The sequence below is a fragment of the Herpailurus yagouaroundi genome, unplaced genomic scaffold (genome assembly GCF_014898765.1).
Source record: "Herpailurus yagouaroundi ecotype Mexico unplaced genomic scaffold, PumYag 141, whole genome shotgun sequence".
NCBI classification, from domain to species: domain Eukaryota; kingdom Metazoa; phylum Chordata; class Mammalia; order Carnivora; family Felidae; genus Herpailurus; species Herpailurus yagouaroundi.
The window spans coordinates 60,207,156-60,229,972 of NW_024412396.1; positions in this window are offsets into that span (position 1 = coordinate 60,207,156).

Consider the following 22,817-nt stretch of genomic DNA (forward strand, 5'->3'; position numbering starts at 1 on the left):
AAAGAAAGAAAGAAAGAAAGAAAGAAAGAAAGAAAGAAAGAAAGAAAGAAAAGAAAAGAAAGAAACAGTAAGAAAAACAACTATTCAGTGAGTTACAAAACTCTATCATTGTACTCTGTTACGTTTCATGTGTGGAGGGCTTCTTGGTGACTATTTATGAAAACAGAATTACTCAAACTGATGTTAATATAAGTATCTGTATCTGTGATTTTGATACTCCTCATAAGCTGAGAAAAGTTGGGCCTTATGAGTAATTGAATGAGTGTCTAGAGACTTACAGAGACGATGGCTCCATAAAGTGGTTTGGATGGTGACTCAGGTGGAATGCCTCCTCTAATTTCAGGCCCATTATGGCTCAGGGCAATGATAATGTGCACATAAAAGCTACAGATTGGTCCAGAATGGGTACTATAAAGAGAGCCTTTTCCTAATCATGTCACCATTTTGTGTCTGCTGGCTTGGATTAGAGCCTAGACGTTCAAAGGCAAGACTATAAATGGAAAATATGGAAAAGTATGTCATCGTAAGCCAGAGTGATTTTTAAAAAATGGTAATCAGATCGTTCTAATTCCCTAACGTAAAAACCCTCGATGGCTTCCAAGTTGTTTAAGAAAATATCCTCCAACCTGGATTAAAAGGCCCTGTATGACTTTGCTCCTGTCTCCATCCTCAGGATCATTTCCTCCAGGCCTTGCCCTTCGCCTACCAGAGCCCCACAACCTGTCTGGTCCTTATAACTGCCAGCTCACTCCTATTTTATGAGCCTGGACTGTGTTCTCTCTGCCTGGAATGTTCTCGCAAATGATCTTCCCCTGGGGTGTTGCTTTTGTCATTAGGGTCTCAGTTATTTTTATCATCTGCTCAGCACTGAATATTGTCAAACAGTCTCTTACTTGTTGACTTCTCTCTCTCTCTCTCTCTCTCTCTCTCTCTCTGTCTCATCCATGGACCTACCTCTTCTCCCATTCCCAAATCCATCCTACACACAAAACAATTAAAAACAGTTTTCCAGGAACCCGTGTCCTTTCCTTCATTTCTGAATGACTCTGGGAGTGTAAGAACTGATCAAACATGACATTTTAATATTTTCTTAATGTGTTTTAAACTCTAAATGGGACTTCTGAGCAACATGGTTTTATCTTGTTCTCCCTGGAGCAGCGAAGCTGGGCCAACACATGAATTCCCTGGACCTACCCTGACATTTCTTTCTAAACCTCTGTTTTCTCAGGGCGTCACATGTATACTATACACATGTCTTGACCTAAGAGAGCCAGCGTCAGGGCCTGAGGCAGCCCGGGGATTTCATCCAGAGCTGGTTTCATTCTTACCTGCTCCTGCGGCTGTTTGGTTAGGTGTTTTCTCTCATCTCCGTGATAGCTATGACAGCTCGTTTTCCCCCACTGAGGGACCATCTGGCTATTTGTCTGTGAGAAGATGCTGCGGAAATCAGCATCTGGTCTCATTTTTAATCTTCCTTCATTTGAACGTGCCGGGAAGGCAGGCCTATGTGCAGAGTGAAGCAGAGTTAGGGGTCAAACTCTGGATGAAAAGCATGAGCAGAGCAGGGTAAGACTCAGCTTAATACTATGACTGGTTTTCATTCTGTTCCTTTCATAGATCTGTGTTCTCTATTATGTAGTAAACATAGTAGAGGATGGAATACACACACACACACACACACACACACACACACACACGTACAAATGTGTGTAAAAATTATGATGGATAGAATCCCTATCCAGAAAATTTAGGGAAAAAAAGATTAAAACGGTCATTCTTAATTTTCCTCCCTAACCCATCCATTTCTAGCATTTTGGTAATATTTTTTCTACCAGTATTTTTAATACAACTTTTTAAAAAAATTAGCCTCACAGTCCAAATATCTTTTAGTATTTTGCTCTTTTTATTTAACATTAGATATGTTTCATTTTCTTATTTTTGTAAAAGAGATTTGCTGTCATGTTTGATAACTTTAATATGTCATCAAGTAAGTGAGTTTACTCAGTCATTCCCCTAGTGATGCTATTGCTTTATATCTAACTTGTTTTCTTTTTTGTTTTAAATGTTTTTAATGCCAATTTATTTTGAGAGAGAGAGAGCGAGAGAGAGAGAGAGGTGGAGGGGCAGAGAGAGAGGGAGACAAAGAATCCAAAGCAGGCTCCGGGCTCTGAGCTGTCAGCACAGAGCCCAACACGGGACTTGAACCCACAAACTGTTAGATCATGACCAGAGCTGAAGTTGGACGCTTAACCCACTGAGCCACCCAGGTGCCCCGCTTTCTATATAACTTGTTTTCGATGTTTTATTGGTTAGCTTCTTTTCCAAACTTCATGATTACTAATTAAATTTCAATGTATAGGAAATCTTTATGAAGACATAGTCATATATAGACCTTAGTTTATTTTTATTTTATTTTGTTTGAAATTCTGGAAAAAAGCAGTAGTCCTTGAAATTTGAGTAGTGACTTCTTAATTTGCTACCATCAAAACATATACCAAAATGATCTGTTCTCAAAAATGCCATTTTACAGAACTATATATACACAGAGGAAAAAGTTTTGAAAGAAAGATTACTGCTCCCACTCTTTCAGAAATATAAAAAGATTCGCTTTACAAATCTCTCCTTATGTTTAGGAAATCTTGAGAAATCTGATGAATTGTACTCTCAAATAAATGTTTGGCTAAGGAAGGTAAAATGGCCAATGGGTCAAAGCATTGCTGGTACTTCCCTAGCCCCAAGGACAAAAAGTCACTATGAGTCACTTTCAGCTAAAGGTGCTTTCAGTTTCTTAGTTGAATTCATCATGAACATTTTGTGAGAGTTTCACTGAAGAAAAGTCTGGAGTTTCAGAGTCTAGAAGTACTAGAATCTGAAGCAATATTTGATGTGTGTTTTTTCCTTTGTAATAACCTCCTGGAGCCTTAAAAGAGGCACCTCCTAGAAACCTGTTGGTCATGGTCCCCACTTCCACTTATTTGTTTTATGTTCTCCATCGAGTACAAGACCTTGGATAACCTCCACAGTCCTACTTTTACAAAGGAAGAAACTGAGGCACAGGGAGGTTAGTGGCTTGACCAGTCAAGTGGTTAGCCACTGCCAGAGCCAATGCGTTTCAACTTCAAAATTCTCCCAAGTTAAATATTTGTTGACTTCCAATTGTATTACTCATGCAATACAGTTCATTACTCCAAATGGGCACTTGTTGGACATCTACTACGTGCCAGACGTGTTCTAGGTGTTACTGGGACAATGATCAACAAGACAGGAATTCCTGCTCTCACAGAGTTTATGTTTCAGGGTCTAATGGATGGATACCAAAGAGGAAATAAATGTGCACATAGTGAATTTTGAAGAGGGTAAGCCAGTACGTGAAGGGGAGAAAACAACACTTCTCTCATCCCAGGAAAACTAGCCAGGTGCAGTGAAAAGGAGGGTGGGGCACGTCAAGGAGGTGATACTGACAGCAAGGTGGTTTTGGTGATGAAGGATTTCTCTCAGGCGGGTTGGTTCAAAGAAAAGGAGTAGTTACATTAGTGTCAAAGAGTAAGGAGGATTGGGGAGATGCCTAGAAGCCTTGCTGGTGAGACAGGGTTTCATAGTTCCTTTGTTTGCTTTTTGTTGTCCTGATGGGTGATGGGTCATACGATTGCACATTTCCTTCCCAGTTTGCAGTCTCTAAGAGCATGGGTTCTTTCACAGGTTGGCCAATCTCAGTATGTTATTAGAAATGATTTGTCAACAATTCAAGGTTGCTGTTAGAAGGGACACTTCTGTCATCTAACGAAATGATCAAACAGGACTCTGAAATAAGAGTCTACACCCAAACAACTTGCTCTGATAAAATGAAAAACAACCAAAACCCGAGTAATTACAGAGAAAAATATCCTCTACCAAAAAAATAAAAATATCTGCATCAGAAATAAAGATAGTTGGTACCCGCATCTCGGGGGTAGGTAGTGCCTGGAAAAGAGCATGAGGGGGTTTCTGGGTACTGGTAATGTTTTGTTCTTTGATATGGGTGTTATTTACATAAGCATATTTGGTTTGCAAAACATCCCTCAAGGTATACGTGTAAGGTACTGGTATTTGTGTGTGTGTGCGTGTGGGTGTGCATAATATTCTTCAATACGATTCTTCAAAAATAAATGAAATAAAACCTAGCAAACAAGTAATGTAGGCATAATTCAAATGAAAAGTTTGCAGGGAAAAGGAAGCTTTTCAATGCTTTTCTGGAGGCCCTCAAAGAATGGGTAGACCCCATCGATGGAGACAGAGAGAAAGGGCATCCAGAGGGAACAGCATGACCACAGAGGAAAAGTACAGAACACATAACATGGGTCGAGAGTCAGTATAAGCTGCTCAGTGTAAGCTGGTCACGTGGATTCTCCCAGCACAGAGCCTGAAAAGATACCTTCTCTGGGATTCACTCGGCAGACGACTTGCAACAAAACCCAACTCTCAGTCAGAGCAGACTTTTCATTTTGCTTCTTGCTTTTTTTTTTTTAATCCTATACATACTAACACCCTTGAACAGTGCTTCTCAAACTCAATCATGCCTCCGAATTGCCAGAAGGACTTATTAAAACACAGATTGCTGGGCCCTACACAATTTCTGAGTTAGTTCGTCTGGGTTGAGGTCTGAGACTTTACATTTCTAACAAATCCCAGGTGGTGTTGAGGCTACAGGTTTAGGGACTACATACAGAGAACCCCTACCTAAAAATATATTCTTGGCCTTTACCAATTTATCTAGCTGTGCCTTTTCTTTGTGACTCAAAAGAAAATCAATGAATTTCCAGAATGCGAGAGACTTTAAGGACCAGTTACCTCAGCCCCCTCGAAGTCTTGGTCAGCTGTCTACAACGGCATCGCTCCCTTCTCCTTTCTTCTATTTATTTAATTCTTATTAATCCCTCAAGACCTATTTAAAATTGCATAAGGTTCAACAATTGGAGAAGACTTATTGATCTTCTTCCTCGGAATGTCTGAAGCACTTATCATAAATGCACAGATAACATTGAACACCTGACCTTTATGTACATGTGTATTCTTCCTTTCTCCAACAATGTTATAATTCAACTCACACACCCAGCAGAAACACAAAGAAACCCCAACTCCAACACACTCCCACACACTTAAGTTCCACTGATCTTTACTTGTGTGCCTACTGGGTGCCACTCACATGGTTGGGCACATAGTTGGTGATATTTTAATTTTTCACCATAGCCCTTGGTAGCACATTGGCTCTATATCACCCCCACTGCTGGGCAAATTGACGTACATAGTCAGTATTGAATGCCACGGGCAGAGGGCGAGGACCATGTCCTGTTTCTGTTGAATCCTCCCGGACCTAGCACAGGGCCCTGCATGCACTTTATGCGTAAAACCTATTTATGGAAGGAACGAATGATACCGACCCATGTTTGCTCTACAGATGCCGAATATATATAACACACCCCTAAACATAAAATCCGTCGGTCATTTGGAGACTAGTGCTAGTGCAAATATGAATTTAGCTAAATGTCTTTTTCTCTTCAAATCAAACAATATAACACCATTGAGAGTACACTTACGGCTTCGCCAAACATCATCATTTCAATTTTCCAAAATTCAGCTACCACTGTATGTTAAGACCAGATTCAATTCTTATGTAAGATTCTGGTTTGAATCACATCATTCTCCCACCTATCCTCCTCCAGACATTTTATCTTTTAGATGTATTTTTGAGTGCTTTATAGGAAAAAAAAAATCAAAAGCAACTCTCTCGTCTTGGTGCAGAAATGCATCACTTCCAATGGATGTGGCAATAGCGTGTTGATAGTATGAAAATAGAAGTGGTAAGAGCACCTTCCAGATGCTACATGTGATAAAATAACATACAAGGCGACTGGGTGGCCTTTCCTTTTAGTTTGTGTCCTGAGAGCGATTCTCTTATGTTTTCTTTTTCTTTCCGTTATCTGTAATACCTGTTCCATGACCCAGTGCTAGTATCAGAGAACCTAGCTATCAAAGTATTTCAAGAGATCAACATTAATCCATTTGATTAACAAAATACTGAACGTCTAATATGTACCAGTCACTCTTCTCTGTGCTGGGGACACAGTGCTGAAAACGATGGAAAAATTCTTACCATCATGAAGCTTATTTATGTTCTGGGGAAGGAGCACACAGACAATTAAACACACACATACATAAATAAATAACTCCAATTAATGACACGTGCTATAGAGAAAAAAAGGGACAAAAGGAGAATATTGGGATGAGCTATGCTAGATTGTGGGAACAAGGATGGTCTCTCTGTAAAGGTAACATCTGTTCTCAGGAGGAAATGTCAAGAAAAACTACACTATGCAAGATACAAGGAAAGCCATTCTAGGCAGAAGAAAAGCACAAATGTAAAACCAATGAAATCCATGAGAATTTACAAGATGTCCTACTCTAACATTATTGTTGAATTTCTAAGAAACTGCTTTAACACAAATCAAGATTTTAAAAAATTCTGGGGCTGCTGGGTGGCTCCATCAATTAAGCATCCAATTTTTTTTTTCTTAATGTTTATTTTATTTTTGAGAGAGAGAGAGAGAGCACTAGCAGGGGAGGGGCAGAGGGAAAGGAAGAAAGAGAGAATCCCAAGCAGGCTCCACACTGTCAGTGCAGAGCCCCATGTGGGGCTTGAACTCACAAACCATGAGATCATGACCTGAGGGCAATATCAAGAGTCAGCTGTTTAACTGACTGAACCACTCAGGCACCCCAAGCGTCTGACTCTTGATTTCGGCTCAGGTCATGATCTCAAGGTTCAAGCCCCCTATATGGGGGCTCTGTGCTGACAGGGCAGAGCCTGCTTGGAATTCTCTCTCTCCCTCCCTCCCTCTCTGTCCCTTTCCCCCACTTGCTCTCTCTGTCTCGAAACAAATAAACATTAAAAAATATATTTTAAAAAAATTCCTTCAATGAAGAAAAAACAAAGGAAGGACCTAAGACATTCCAAACTGCAACCACAGTTATTTTTCTCAAAAGGATCCCAATAATGAAGGTGAAAATTTATACAATCTTTAAGCAGACAAGGCATTCAAAATACTGAACAGTCGATCAGAAGGAACACGAGCAGAGATGCTCTTTGGAAGTCAGTGCCAGGAGTATTGCTTTGAGCTATAAACATCCATAAGTACATACAGAACTGGCTGGGAATAGCTTTGCCACAGAATAATAGCCTTTCTTATCCTGTAACATCAGAGCTATGCTGTCAGCATCATGATTTCCATAAATCTTTGTCACTTGTACCACTCATTGCTATAGAGCACCAAGCCATCCAAGAGAGAGCCCGATCCAAAGATCGCCCATCTCCCACCTCAAGGGTAGTCCCAGGTGGAAATTCCAGTAGTAGTCTGGATATTGTAAATTGTATTCCCTAGGTAATCAATTACACTACTGCCGATTTCACGATAAAATCTCATTACTTATTCATTCTACAAGTATTAATGGGGTCCCTACCATGTGCCAGGCCCTGCTCTGGGAACTAGGGCTGCGGTAGTAAACAAAGCAGACTAAGAGTCCTGCTCTTAGGAAGTTTATATTATAATGGAAACGACTAACAATAAACAAGCTACTGAATGAAATGCAAAGCATTTTATGTAGTGATAAGAAAAATAAGGAGGTGACTGGGAGGCTCAGTTGGTTGAGCTTCCAACTCTTGGTTTGGGCTCAGGTTGTGATCCCAGGGGCGTGGGATGGAGCCTTGTGTTGGGCTCCGTGGTGAGTGTGGAGCCTGCTTGAGACTCTCTCTCTCTCTCTCTCTCTCTCTCTCTCTCTCTCTCTCTTCCTCAGCCCCTCTGCCCCAATCCCACTCTCTCTTCCTCTCTCTAAGAAAAAAATTAAAAGGAAAAAACAAAATAAAGAAATAAAGAAAAGAAAAATAAGTAAATCAGGGGATAAGAACATGAAATATCAATGGGATTAACATGAAATGGGACGGATTAAAATGTTAGTGGCCTTACTGAGAGGGTGAGTTTGGAACCAGGACCCACAAGAAGTTAGGAATCTAGCCGTACATTTATTGTAGAGAAAACATCCCAAGAAGAGGGACTGGCAGGTGCCATGGAACAGACCAAGGAGACAAGCATGCCAGCTTAACAAAAGAGCTAGTGAAGACGAAGCAGACTGCCCAGTGGAGAGAGAGATAGAAGACAATTCCAAGAAGCAAGAGGAAAATAAATCATCCCGGCCTTTTGCTCTGAGTGAAGCAAGAAGCCAGCGGAGGTTCTGAGTGAAAAAGTGACAGTACGTTTTATGCTACAACAGAGAGACGATGAATGTTGTTTGTGCATGACGGGACCATGCGTGTGTCTCTGTCCCTCCTTTCCTTTTCGAGAATGTGTATCATCATAAAGAAATTGATTTATCCTATGAGTCTTTCTGTATTCTATAAAGATAATATCGGGAAAGTTCTGGGCTTCAAGACTGTACTCTAAAAAATACCATTGGAATAAAGAATGCCATATACCCATTCTCATTTCCTTCTGGATTTGAGCATTTCTTACTGGCATTATTGTAGACATTAAAAGAAACACTTGACCCAAGAAATCTGAGTAAAACTAAAATTGTAATTAAAAATTCTAATGCCTGGGAATGCAAGCTGGTGCAGCCACTCTGGAAAACAGGATGGAGGTTCCTCAAAAAACTAAAAATAGAACTACTCTAAGACCCAGCAATTGCACTACTAGGTATTTATCCATTATGCTGTTTCGAAGGGACACATGCACCCCCATGTTTATGCAGCACTATCATCAATAGCCAAGGTATGGAAAGAACCCAAATGTCCCTCGATGGATGAATGGATAAAGAAAATGTGGTATATGTATACAATGGAATGTTACTCAGCAATCAAAAAGAATGAAATCTTGCCATTTGCAACTGCGTGGATGGAAGTGGAGGGTCTTATGCTAAGTGAAATTAGTCTGTCAGAGAAAGACAAAAATCATATGACCTCACTCATATGAGGACTTTAAGCGACAAAACAGATGACCATAAGGGAAGGGAAACAAAAATAATATAAAAACAGAGAGGGGGACAAAACAGAAGAGACTCATAAATACGGAGAACAAACTGAAGGTTGCTGGAGGGGTTGTGGGAGGGGGGACGGGCTAAATGCGTAAGGGGCACTAAGGAATCTGCTCCTGAAGTCATCGCTGCACTAGATGCTAACGGATTTGGATGTAAATTAAAAAAGAAAAGAAAAAATAAAACAAGTTAAAAAAAAAAATTCTAATGCCTGTTATTTTCAAGCTCTCCTCAAGATGCAGAACTTAGAGAAATATGAAAATCCCCAAAACTAAAAAAAAAAAAACAAACACAAAACAATTGCACTTCGTCTATCACGTGCATTGACAAATTTCTTCGAGAATCAAGGTGGGTGAGCTATGCTGGCAGGAAGCACAGAGGACAGGTCCGTAACCCCTACTCCAATAGAAGATTGATCTCTTTTGAGGTAGCCTGTGGAAAACTGACCAGGCAAGACTCCCACAGAGATATGCCAGAACACACAAACCAGAGACAATATGAAGAATAGAAGGAGACTCAACTAAATAATAACAATTCAGCAATCATAAGTCTATGGGGAAAAAAATAGAAGTGTGGGGTTGACCAGAAAAACCGAGATTCCAAAAGATAAATTTCAAAGATAAAAATATTCAAAACACATTCAAGCATAAAGAATTGCTCTTCTGTAGGTGAAATCATGGTCCAGCTTCAAACTTCTTTTCCATCCTACATGACAGGAGACACTAGCAAAGAGTTTTGTGAATTAAGAAGTAACCCGTAAGGGGCACCTGAGTGGCTCGGTCGGTTGAGCGTCAGACTTGGGCTCAGGTCATGATTTCGTGGTTCTTGGGTTCCAGCCCCACATTGGGCTCTCAGCTGTCAGCCTGTCAGCACAAAGCCGGCTTCTCATCTTCCATACCCTTCTCTGGGCCCCTCCCCTATTTGCGCTCGCTCAAAAATAAATAATTTAAGAAAAATGTAAACAGCAAAATCAATCTTCTAACCAGTGAATGATTATTTCAAATAAGGGAGATAACAGAAAGGAAACCTTCTGTGCAGCATTCTGGCCAGTGGAGCTAGACCAGGCTTTGAATTTTATTGACTTTCCTTAATCAGAGATGAATAGAACAGCTACTAGGCAAGTGTTGGTTTAAAGTCGCCGGTGGTAATAAAATAAGTTAAACATAGAATTTATATAAAATATGGTTACAAAATTCAATACCATGTTAAGAATACATAATGTGGAAAACAGCCCATTTCTGCTTTCAAATCTCACCTACACCTGGTATCTATACCTAATAAGTAGGTGACAAAAATAAAGCTACAGAAACCTCTCACTTTTGAGTTTAGATGTGAATTCTAAATGAAATACTAGCAAATCAAATTCAGCGTATTAAAAATAATACATGGCAAAAAAGGTAATAATACACTGCAAACAAGTAGTGTGTATTACAAGAATGTTAGGTTTGTTTAATACTGGAAAATCTAATAATATGGGTCTTACATCATTGGATCAAAAGCAAAAAATATATATAAATAAATAATTGTTTCAAGAGATCCCAGACTGTTTAGCAAAACTCATTAACCCAGCCTGAGCAAACTTTTAGTGATGGTGGAATACAATGAAATTCTTTTTTTAAGTTTATTTATTTTGAAAGACAGAGACAGCACAAGTGGGGAAGGACAGAGAGAGAGGGAGACGGAATCCTAAGCAGCCTCCGCTCTGAGTGTGGAGCCAGACGCAGGGCTCGAACTCACAAAACTCTGAGATCATGACCTGAGGGGAAACCAAGAGCCTAATGCTTAACCCACTGAGCCACCCAGGCGGCCCTTGAAATTCTTTACCATAATAAAGCTTAACTGTCTCAACTCACCAACCAACACTATTCTCGACAACTCAATAATTTTGATTCAATAGATATTTATTAAGCTCTACCTAGGATGTGAGTGTGTAAGGTAGAGATAGTCTAGGCAGACAGTCCCTATCTTTCATGGGGTTTACACTGCAATGGAGGGTAAGTTTTAAATGAAGACCCACAAAGAGGTGAAAATTCTAGCTCTGTACTTGTTTGTGGGAAGAACATCCAGGTACAGGATTGAGGGCAGTGAGATGGAATTGACAATTGAACGGAGCACCTGCCATTTCCAATAGAGTCAGAAGCAAGGCTTCTATCGCTTGCTTCACTGTTTCTCATTACCATCTGTCAATTCTCTGGAAGTTCTAGTAACTGCCATAGAAGAAGAAAGAAAAGGAGCCGGGGGGTGGGGGGAGGAGGAGGATGGTGAGGAGGAGAGGTAGAAGGGGTAGGAAGAAAATAACATAGAAGAAGATAAGAACAGAGTAAGAAGAAATGTAGTAATAAAATACAAAAAAGAGAGAACAATTATAAGTAATTGTAGATTATCTAATTCTATAATTAGATTAAAAAAACTAATAAAATGTGTTGGAGTGTTTGGATAAATAGCAATAAACATTACTAAAAGTTAATATTGTCTTTATACCAGCAATTTAAACAGAAAGTTTAATGGAAAACAAGCCCAATTGCCAGAACTCAAGGCCAGGTACCCTTGAGATTACAAAATACTTAGGAATAAACTTATAAAGGAAATTTAGGAAATTTACAGAAAATTACTAGGAAATACAGCGAACACCTTAATACACACACACATACACAAAATACGAAGAACCCCTCAAAGAACCACTCCAATTGAGAATCTAATGTAATTTAAGATAAAAAAAAAATTGAGCAAAAAAAAAAAAATCAATGGTGTTTTTGGGGGTAGGATATGACAATTTTCTAAACTTAACCTAAATGATAAAATAAGTGCATACATATCAAACAAATTGAAAAACAAGACTAAGGAGAGAAATTTAGAGTACCAGACCTCAGAAGCATGCAGAGGTATTTTGTGACCACTAAAATCTTTCTTATTCTGAAGCAATAAGGAAAAAATAATTCCCTAAGTTCTCTTTGTAATCATTCCTATAGCAGACTTCACTCAGTATATTGAATACAAGGGTGTGAAAAAACAAAGATCAAGTGAGTTCATTTGAAAGATCTTACTGCCTCTACTCAACGATTCATGAATCGGGGAGCATCCCACATAGCAGGGAGAAAGGAGCTCCAAGGAGTTGCATGAAATGAAACACTTTCACGAACCTCAGAGAGAAGGCCAGGGAAGTTACAGTAGCTAAAAAGTAGATGGGTTGTGGCAAGGTCACCTCTTCCTTTAAGGGACTGCAGGGGTCTATCAGGCAGCTGGCCTCATTCATGCTGACCAGGTAACTCCCGTAATTAGGTTAGGTAGTTAGGGAGTTAAGTCTCTGTTTGGTGACTTGAGGTGTAGCATAAGTGACTCCAATTCAGAGCTATGCGTCTCTCTTTCTTTTTCTTTTCTTTTCTTTTCTTTTTTTTTTAACGTTTATTTATTTATTTCCAGAAGGACAGAGACAGCTTGAGTGGGGGAAGGGCAGAGAGAGAGGGAGAGCGAGAGTCCCAAGCAGGTTCCACACCATCAGCACAGAGCCCAACTCGGGGCTCGAACTCATGAAACCAAGAGTTGAACGCTTAACCAACTGAGCCACCCAGGTGCCCATTGTCTCTTTCTTAACAGTGACAACATGAATTCGCTGGCTTTCCAGCGGGCAGTAACATGGCATAGGTAAAAGATGCTGAGTGTTTACCTTTTAAAACCTGAATTCAAATCTTGACCTTAATACTTGGTATGCATGTCATCTTGGAAAATTAACGTTTTATACCTTCAGCTTCCTCCTTCATAGAACGTTGCTATTATACTTACTTCAGAGTCTATCAGATAGAACATTCACTTAAAAACTAGCAAAGCTGCTGCAAACTTCAGTTTACCCTCAGTGCCTTGCATCTTCTGATCTAAAAGTCACTTTTCAACTTGGTGTAAGTCCTTGACTCATTATTTGATGTCCCTGTGCCAGATTTTCTCAGGACACCATCGCTGTTATTCCCTACATCATGGTGGCTCAAAGCCTCAAAATTCTATAGCAGATTCTCTTGCCAACAGCTCTACTTAAATTCCACCAAAGAGAGGAATCCCATGAACTTTTATAGACGAAAAAGAAGAAACCATTTCCCCCTCTGCCCCACTAGGTAGACACGGGTGCAAGGACACACATGAGGTCGGCCATGACTTCCAGTTGAGACACCTTCAGTATTACAGGCAGCTGAGAATACACAGAAGTAGCTCCTGTGGTTTCAATAATTCCTATTTTGCTAAAACTAGAAGCAATTTTCTATGACCTTCACCTCCCTGGACTTTGAAAGCATCTAATTAAACTATAACATATCATCAATCTTAAGATACTTTGAGATTTCAGGGATGATAAAAGTGAACATATGTGCATTCCAGAAATGATGAAATGTGATACCAAGAGAAATCTCTATTTCTGTATGGACCCTTGACTGATATTGTATCCTATATTATTGTGTATATTCCGGAGTTTCGAGCTGAGTCTTTTTCTTCTTTGTGTCCTTAACCTAGGGTCTGGTTCAGAGTGATTGTCTATGCAATGTTTATTGTGTGACTACATAAATGAATTCTCTCCCTCACATCACACAAAAACACCTTCCCTGACATGTACACACATAAAGAAAATTACAGAAATTCCATAGTCACCTAATTACCTTACCTAATGTGTTTCTGTTGTTAGTTATTTTGGAATGTTATATAAGAAATGTAAGGTAAGTAACTGGACATCTCAGAAAGAAAAGAAAATTGAAAAGTGGCTCATGATATTTAGTTACTCAGCAAGGCCTACTTGTTGATGAATTAACAACCTACTTAGTGAGTGTAGTATTTTGTTTGGGTAAGTTCCCAGCAGTATACCTTCCATTGTATTAAAACTCTATCTTCGGGATGCCAGGGTGGCTCAATCGGTAAAGCATCTGACTCTTGATTTTGCCTCAGAACGTGATCTCATGGGTCATGGGATCAAGCCCCACGTCGGGCTCTGCGCTGACAGCCTGGAGCCTGCTTGGGATTCTCCCCACCTCACGGATTTTCTCTCTCTCTCAAAATAAATAAACATTTAAAAAAAAAAAGAAAAAAGAAAAAAAACTCTCTGTTTTCAATTATATAAATGTTGATTTTTTTTACCTGCTATTTTTCAAATGCACTAGCCTGTATCCGTCTATGATATTTAACTTCTCTACGTTTGATGATGGCAATTCTAGGCTTCCTCGAACTTTCTCCTCTTTTAATTTCCCCGAGGCCATGACACTGAACTTCTTCCAGCTTCTCTGCCAGTAACTTCCCCATGATCTCCCTAAGTTTCCTTTTCTTCTTCTTGTTTGAAAGGTATCATACACATTTCAACTCTCTCAGTCTCCTACCGAAAGAGGAACAGTACCCGACTTGAATCACTGCCAACTTTAGTGAAGTCTCCCAGCTTGCTGATTTTAAGCAATTAAAGAGAGATGTAAATATCCACAGCTGCCAATCAATTGATTTTTCTACATTCTGGTATGTTTTGCAGATTTGACGGGTACAGTCTTCCTCTCCCCACAGACCGCAGCTGCAAATTTGCAACTTTTGAATTTCTGCTCATTTACCATTTGAAAATTTTGTTTGGAAAAATTAAAACTTTTTTTGTGCTGAAAAAAAAAAATCAGTCAGCATTCTCTGTAAGTACCATATAAGGCAAGGATATGGCAGGAGAAAGACCAGTGATCTAGTTGTTAAGAATGGGCTCCAAAGAGCTCTAAAACATACCCCATCCAAATACCTGATACCTCCGATACCAGCATGAATGGGTTTGGTCGTAAAACTGGAAGTGCCCCAAAGAAATACAATATGAGTAGCATATAGAAACCCTTCTTTAAGCATCCATAGTCCCAAATGCCTAATAATATATTACGACTTTTTTACCCATGCCTACGTGTGACTATTTCTACCTCTGAATATTTTGCAAATAATTGAGTTTTCTTTCTGTGATCTAAAAAACAAACTTCTATGGATTCTTGCTGGGATCAGGTCAATTTTAAACCTTTTTTCCTGTCAACAATACTGAGAAGGTATTGTTCCATTAAACAGAGTTTTGATCCGCACGTCCAATGTGCCAGTGTCCAGAGCAAGATGTAGTCCCTGACTCACTCAAGTTGCTTATATTTCACACTGTAATTCATTTATCTTACAAGTGTTTTCTTTACTCACCGTTTCGTATTTCAGAATCACCATTTTCTACCTTCAAAGAACACGTTTTGTGGTTACTATAATATTCTTGGAGATGAAGAGTCTTGAACTCAGAGAAGGGAGTTACAGGATCTTTGATAAGAGTTCTTTAACATTCTTCAGGTAGAAATGAAGCCTAAAGAGAAGTGGTCCCAGGAAGAGGAGGGACAAAAGCAAGGCTATTAGCAAAGTTTGAGTACTGTGAATACTGTTGAACAGCTAAGAAACGCTGCTATCAAAGAGATTCCAAGCTGTAAAACATGTCAAAAATCAGTAATTAGATCCAACCCGCTGGCAGAACTCATACAACAAACTCTGCATCTAATCCTAAAAACAGCCACTGTCTTCCTATTCCATTCAATCATAATTCCCTATGGAAGAAAACACCATTCCAGTGGAGAAAGCTATCCCTATCAGTAGATGAAGCAACGTAGTTCATGTCCCTTTCAACACCTCCTCGACGTGGTTAAGAAAGGGACGATGCCTAAGTATTGGCTATGGATGCATCGTCCTTTGCCTGCTTCTAGGTTTGTAATCAAAACCCCGTGGGGATGAGGTGCCCATGGCCAGACCTTTACATAGAGAACCAAAGGACTCCAGGAAAGAGATAAGGGGGCAGATCAGCAAAACAACCACACCAGCCGTGATCCTGACAGAGCAACTGGCAGTAATCAGGTAAAACAACACATTTTCAAGAAACAGAAGATGACGATGGAATAATGAACATCGGGAGGGAAAATGAGTCCAGCCCCTGAAAACACCCCCCAGAGTGGAAGCAATGACAGAGGGCATGGAAGCTGCCATTAACCCTGATGACTGTAGAGAGAAAGTGATCAGTATAGGAGTGTGGACACAGAGCCAGACCTCTGAGCCACAGGAAGAATTTTTTTTTTCCCAACACAGGATTGCCTGTTTGATTTGTTTTTGTAGCCTGCAAATAAAACATTCCATATGTTTCTGATTGTGAGTGAAATGGAGGGGAAAATAAAACATCCTAGTTTCAAAGTGGGATCCAAATGTTCTCAAATGTCTCCTTCCATGGATGGGGTTTCTATTATGGTCTCCAGAAATACTGTGATGGACAGGGCATACAATTCCTAAAGAATTTGTACAGGTGTCTGAGCAATATGATTCTTTTCTGAAGCCTATTTAAATTCTTCTGTTTCTTATATGGGGAAGCATGATTTTTTTTTTTTTTATATCATTTGGACATGATTGATTGCATCTAATGTTAAATTTAAGAACTGTGATAACTAAAATTTCTAATTATTAGGTAAAAATCATATTTCAGATAATACCCACAAGCTTAGGCTTAGGACACAAGATAAGTTGAAAAATACAGGGAAATACGGAGATATCAGAAAAATGCCCAGTTTAGCCATTTCCTTTAGAAAAGTTTTTTCATCTATCAAAAAAATTCATTACAGACGATTTGGGAGAGATTTGTGGTATTTTAATATATGTATGTTTTTTAGATTTACATTTTAGCTAAAGACACTGTACAAGTCGTTTTTTATGCAAAGATTACCTAACTACTAATCCATGATTTGGTTTCATTTTTATGGATTGCAATCTCATATTTAAGTAACTCAACTAAAAAAGACTTTGGTACAAGCTGTGTGGGGAGACCCTAACTCATTTTTTTTTCCAATTAGTAAAATTTCCCCATATAAGCAATTGAATAATGTATCCCCTTTACTAAAGGTTTCCAGTGGTTCTATAATGATATTAGATGTTAACTGGTATGTTTCAGGGAGTATTTCCAGGCCGTTGGTACCACATGAATCTGGCTGTTGATTCTTGGATCCTCACTATACTTTCTATTTGTTGTCATTTAATAATGCTTTTAAATAGTCCACTGGGGAAGCCTCACTACATTCTCTTTTTCTTTTTCAATTTTTTTTAATGGTTGTTTATTTTTGAGAGAGAGACAGAGCATGAGATGGGGAGTGGCAGAGATAGGGAGACACAGAATCCGAAGCAGACTCTGAGCTGTCAGCACAGAGCCAGACTCGGGGCTCGAATTCATGAACCATGAGATCAAGACCTGAGCCCGAGTGGAATGTTTAACCGACTGAGCCACCCAGACACCCCACTACGTTGTCCTTTTAATTTTACTTCTTAGTTATATATTCCTTCAGAGGTATGTAGAAGTATTTGTCCAATTTAAAAACATCACATTGGAACAGGGTTAAATTAAAATATGTAAATTGACCAGAAAATTTTAATAAAATTAACTACTATACCTAGGTTGGTCTTTTGCTGCTCTTCCAATATCTTCAGGAATCTCGCTTCTCAGATTCCTCCCTGCCTTGAACACTCCCTTCCCCAGATATTGGCAAAGCTTGTCCCGTAAAGCAAGCACATAAACAATTCTTAATACATGTCTTTTGAAGAAATGAATGTGTGAACTAGGTGCCACCCACATTCAGTAGCTTGTGACTCTCCAGTGAGGTCACTGTAATCAGCAGATTCCCAGTCTTCACCTTTCCTACAGCCGTTCTCCAAACGCTTTCCTGAACTTTCTCTCCGCAGGGGTGGGTGAAGGGGGAGTGGCTTCACATTCAATTATGGCCGCCCGCAAGTCAACAGCTTTCCACTGCCTCTGAGGCTCTTACAGTCATTGAGGGCTCGAATGACTATACTCAGTGAAGAATAGACATTTCCCTCAGATTGCTTTCCACAAGTCTGTCATGAATTTTGAACATTAAGCTAACGTTTATGAAGCACCTACCAGGGGTCAGACATGCTGAGAATATCCTGTAAATAAGTTCTGTTGATGCTCACAGCAATCTTGCCGGGTATGTTGTATCAACTCCCATATTAGTAGATGTAAAATCATGGAGTTGAAATAAATTGTCCAAGGAGACATAACCAGCATGGAGCAGACCCATGGTCTGGACATAATCAAACACTTCAAAGCCAGATATTCTCTCTCTCTCTCTCTCTCTCTCCCTCTCTCTCTCTTCCATTCTTTCCCTCTGTGTCTCTCTCCCTTTCCCTCTCTCCCTCTCCTTTTCTGTCCTTCTCCCTCCTCTCTCTCCCCCTGTCTCTTCCTCTCTTTCCCTCTGTCTCTCTCTCCCCCTCTTCCTCCCTGTCCCTCTCCCTCCCTCTCTCTTCCCCTCTTTGTCTCTCTCTTTCCCTCTCTTTCTTGTGAAGATACTGTGTTTCTATCCACAATTAACTACTCTGAAAAACTGAGGTCACAGTTACCAAGACTGCCCTCACTTTTGACACTGACTTCAAGTTCAGAGAGTTCCCCAAATGACCTCTATTTTTCCTAATTTCCTAGGAAGACTCACAGAACACACTAAAAGCTGTTATAGGTAGTTATGTTCTTTTACAGGGACAGGGCGTAGATTAAAATCAACCAAAGGAAGGCGTGCACAGGGCAGAGTCCGGGAGGGTACCAAACACAAATGTTCAGGAGGTATTATCCTGCCAGCACTGATGTGTGACAGTACTCAGAGTATTGCTAGCCAGGGGATCTCACTGAGTCTTTAATGTCCAGAGTTTTTCTTGGGGCTTCATTATGAAGGTATTGATTAATTGCCTGCATGGTTGAACTCAGTCTCAAGATCAATTACTACCGTGTGACCGAAATCACGATTGCACTTTCTATTACGGGCCGCTCCCACCCCAAGTCTATCAGGCACAACTGTCTGCACCCTAAGATCCGGTAAAAGCCTCTGTCTTAAACAAATGCGCTCCTATCAGATACAACGTACGGAACCTCCTGGAATCTGAGGGCAATAGCCGGAACTCCGTCTTTGCACAAGGCCAGGTTCTTCACTCCCCAGTACCCGAATTAGCCATGAAGCCTTCAACATCTCCTTCTGAAGACAAAATGGCCCGTTATGGAGGCCAGGGTGCTTTCACGAGTCACACAAACAAACTTAAACTTGTGGACCCAGGCTAGCCACTTTAACACACTGGAGACAGGCTGACACGTGCACAGACCAGATCCGCTCATCACGTCAGCTGTTTCCCCAAGTGCTGTGCTCTATCGCTCAAAGCTGGTTAGGGCTTGGCAGGTTTTTACAGTACTAAGTTGAGAAAAAGCTCAGATGACAGTGAAAGTAAAGCATCGGGACTGTAAACTGCTAATTGCTAATTCCATGTGTTTGCAAGGCAAACAGCGGCGAGAAGTATCAGTGGTGAGAAATCCTTTCAGTTTGTACTTACATAGCTAATAGAAAAATGGAATTATGTGAAATCATATCTCTCACTAATTGTGTCCTCATCTCCAAATCAAGAATCCTTAATGTAAAGATTAAGATTGCTGAGTTTAAATCCCAGCTTTCCAGAGCGTTTGCTCTGTATTTTTATGCAATCTACTTCATCTTCTCTCTCTGTTTTGGGGATACAGGACCTATGAGCAATGTAATACCATGTATTATAAAAATGATTAGCTTATACTCTGAATTCAGGTTGCCTGCGTTCAAATCCAACTTATGATGTACGCCAGCCAAGTGCTTCTCAGTGGGTTTCTCAGTCTTTCTGGACTTCGGTTCCCCCATTTATAAAATACCACTAATCCATTAAAGTTTTTGTCATAGAAAACCCGCTCAGTGTGTGTTATCTATTATTACTATTATTATTATTATTATTATTATTATTATTATTACTAAAGCATTGGGATGAGGTGAAAAACAGCTGGTTACAATTTTTTGCTGTTAAATATGCCTAATCCAAAATGGCTTGGTGTTAACAGAGTTTCAGATCAGCTAGGCTACTAATACAGAACTTTGGGAAACAAAACGTTCCTGACTATAGCTCAGAGCATCACTATCACCAGTGGTTAGTATACACCAGAAGGATAGAAGACAGTGGGCGACCTGGTGTGGCTCTTGCTAAAGTAAAGAATGTTGATTTCGAAAACAATAATAACTATAGACATGCACAATGTAATGGTTAACAGTATTGTCCTTTCTCTAACACCCCCAGTGATCTCCCTGGGAGGGAGGGGGGTTTCCACTGAGAAAAAAAGAAAAGTATTATGTTTCTACCCTTTTATCAATGACTAAATACAGAACCATTAAGATTGGTTTTCAATCCACTAAGGAGGCAGAATGGAGAATATAATGTAGTTAAAGAAGGGTGACGCACAGGTAATCTCCTCAGGGGGCCCTTTTCTTTTCTTTCTTTTTCATTCAGAGGTTGATATTCATTCATCACTGGGTTTTTTTAATCTACTTTGGTCTTTACTCCTCTTTTTGGTAAAGATTTGTTTCTGTGACCACTTTGCTAATTGCTCTACAGTTTAAAATAAGATCAGAAATAGTTTGTTGGCAAAAATATATGGTTAAATGTGTCCATTCATAAATATAAATCATAAGAATAACAATAACAAATAATATATTTATGACATATATTTCAAGTATACATTATAGCACATATTATACATAGGTTATATAATTTGTATCTCTACAGACTGTATATTTATAAGCTTACATTGTGATATAATAGGTACTATCATAACTTCCATTATTATTGAGTATTTTTATGTGATCTACAACGTACTTGGTTCTACTATTATCCCTAAATCCTATACTATTGTCTTCAATTTTTAGATGAAAGCACAGAGATTCTGGGAAGATAAGTGAGTTTTCTGGACTCACACACAAAAATTGCAGAGCTAGTACATGAATCCTGATCTCTGACAAAAAGGTTCATGACCTTGCCGATATTCCATGGTGCTAACGAGAAAGAAAAGCAAATTAAGAATAATATCCACGGTATCCTGATGCTTAACATATACACATCACATCCTAAACACCGTACTAAATGTTTTACTCTCATTATCTGAGGAAATAGTTTCAGAAAAATCAAATATTTGATCAAGTCTGTAGTGAGGGACTTTCCAGAATATGTCATGCCCTAAAACTTTTCTTTGATTTAATGGCGTCTCTTATTTTGAGGACATCTTGAACATTCCTGGCATATTCACTCATGTGAGAGCTGTCAAAACTCCAGCCACTGTGAAAGATCAGGGCCCCAAAGTTAAAAAGATCTAAATTCTATAATTAACAAGCCATGATCTTATTACTGATTTGTCACACTATGAGACTCTTTGAGGTCCGAGTCAAGTCCTTGGTTCCTTTATCTTTGAATGTGTTGTCAATAAAGAAGTAAATTCAATATATCTACAAATGACATTAAATATATCACAACGTAGAGAAGTTTAGGCACACTTGGGCAATGGATGCTATTATTGCTAAGCTGTCTTACTTTCAAAAAGGGAATCATTGCACAACGGGATGAAAGCAGAATATCATCTAGGAGGAAACAGAGAGAGCCAGAACCTAAAATCTACCTCATTTCTTATAAAATTTCGTTTGCTCTCATGGGAGTACCTCCGTAAAGGCCTATTAGCATTGATTTCTTATCCATTTGTCATATGTCAATGTTCACTTGAGATGTACTTGGCATTTGCCTATCATAAAAAGTGGGGATCGGCAGATTTGTGTCAACTTAACTTTTAACCAAAACGCTATGCAATTGGACGGAAAAGCAACGTTAACATTATGCATTTGATTCAAGTCCCTGTGTTCAGTGGGCTCACATTTTAGAGTGCCCATCCTGAAAATTCTAATGCATGTCAAATCAGTATGTAAATACCAGCAATTCCCGGGAGATTTGCAATGTAGAGCCCTATGCTAATGAGCACCATCCCAGAGAACTGGAGGTTTTCCCTTCCCTCTGAAAGGTGACTGGAGAATGCTATGGGAAAGTGGATTGACTCATGAAGTTGTTTGGACCCTCTAAGCTGGTAATAGATGTAAAGTGCCAGACCAGGGCCTAGAATTGTATACCAGTGATAATAAAGAGTAAATGAATATTAGTTCAAAGCCCCAGTAACAAAACCCAGATACCGGGTTAACTAAGGGAAACTTAAAATATACACATTTTCCATTCAATGCAGAAAAAAATGTTCTTATTCAGCCAATTTTGGAAACTTGCAAGTTTCAAGATGGAGACGTCCTCCTCATCAGGCATTTCAAAAGCGTGACTGGAGGTCTGTTGTTAACCTTTATTTGTGAAGAGGGGAAGGTATGGCCGTATCTCTGATTACGGTACCATTTAAAATTTGCTTTCTTGGGGAGCCTGGGAGGCTCGGTTGGTTAAGCGGTTAAGCCGGCTAAGCTCCTGATTTCCGCTCAGTTCAAGATCTCACAGGTTTCTGAGTTCAACCCGCATGTCTGGCTTTGTACTGACAGTTCACAGAACCTCCTTGGAATTCTCTCTCCTCTCTCTCTGCCCCTACCCCCTGCTCGCACTCGCTTGTGCGCTCTCTCTCTCTCTCTCTCTCAAAATAAATAAAAAAATAAAAATAAATAAAATTTGCTTTCTTATTCTTTGTCCCGCTTTCACTGTAGAATGGCTCACGGCTACTCCTAATAAAATATTGGGGAGACAATGTGATATAACAAGACCCATCCTGGTCTAACCAATTCTAACGTGCCCTAGCCCCAACACTATTACTTATTTGCTTTGTGAAGTTTCTAGCATTTATTTATTTTTGAGAGACAGAGGGAGACAAGGCATGAGCAGGAGAGGGGGTAGAGAGAGGG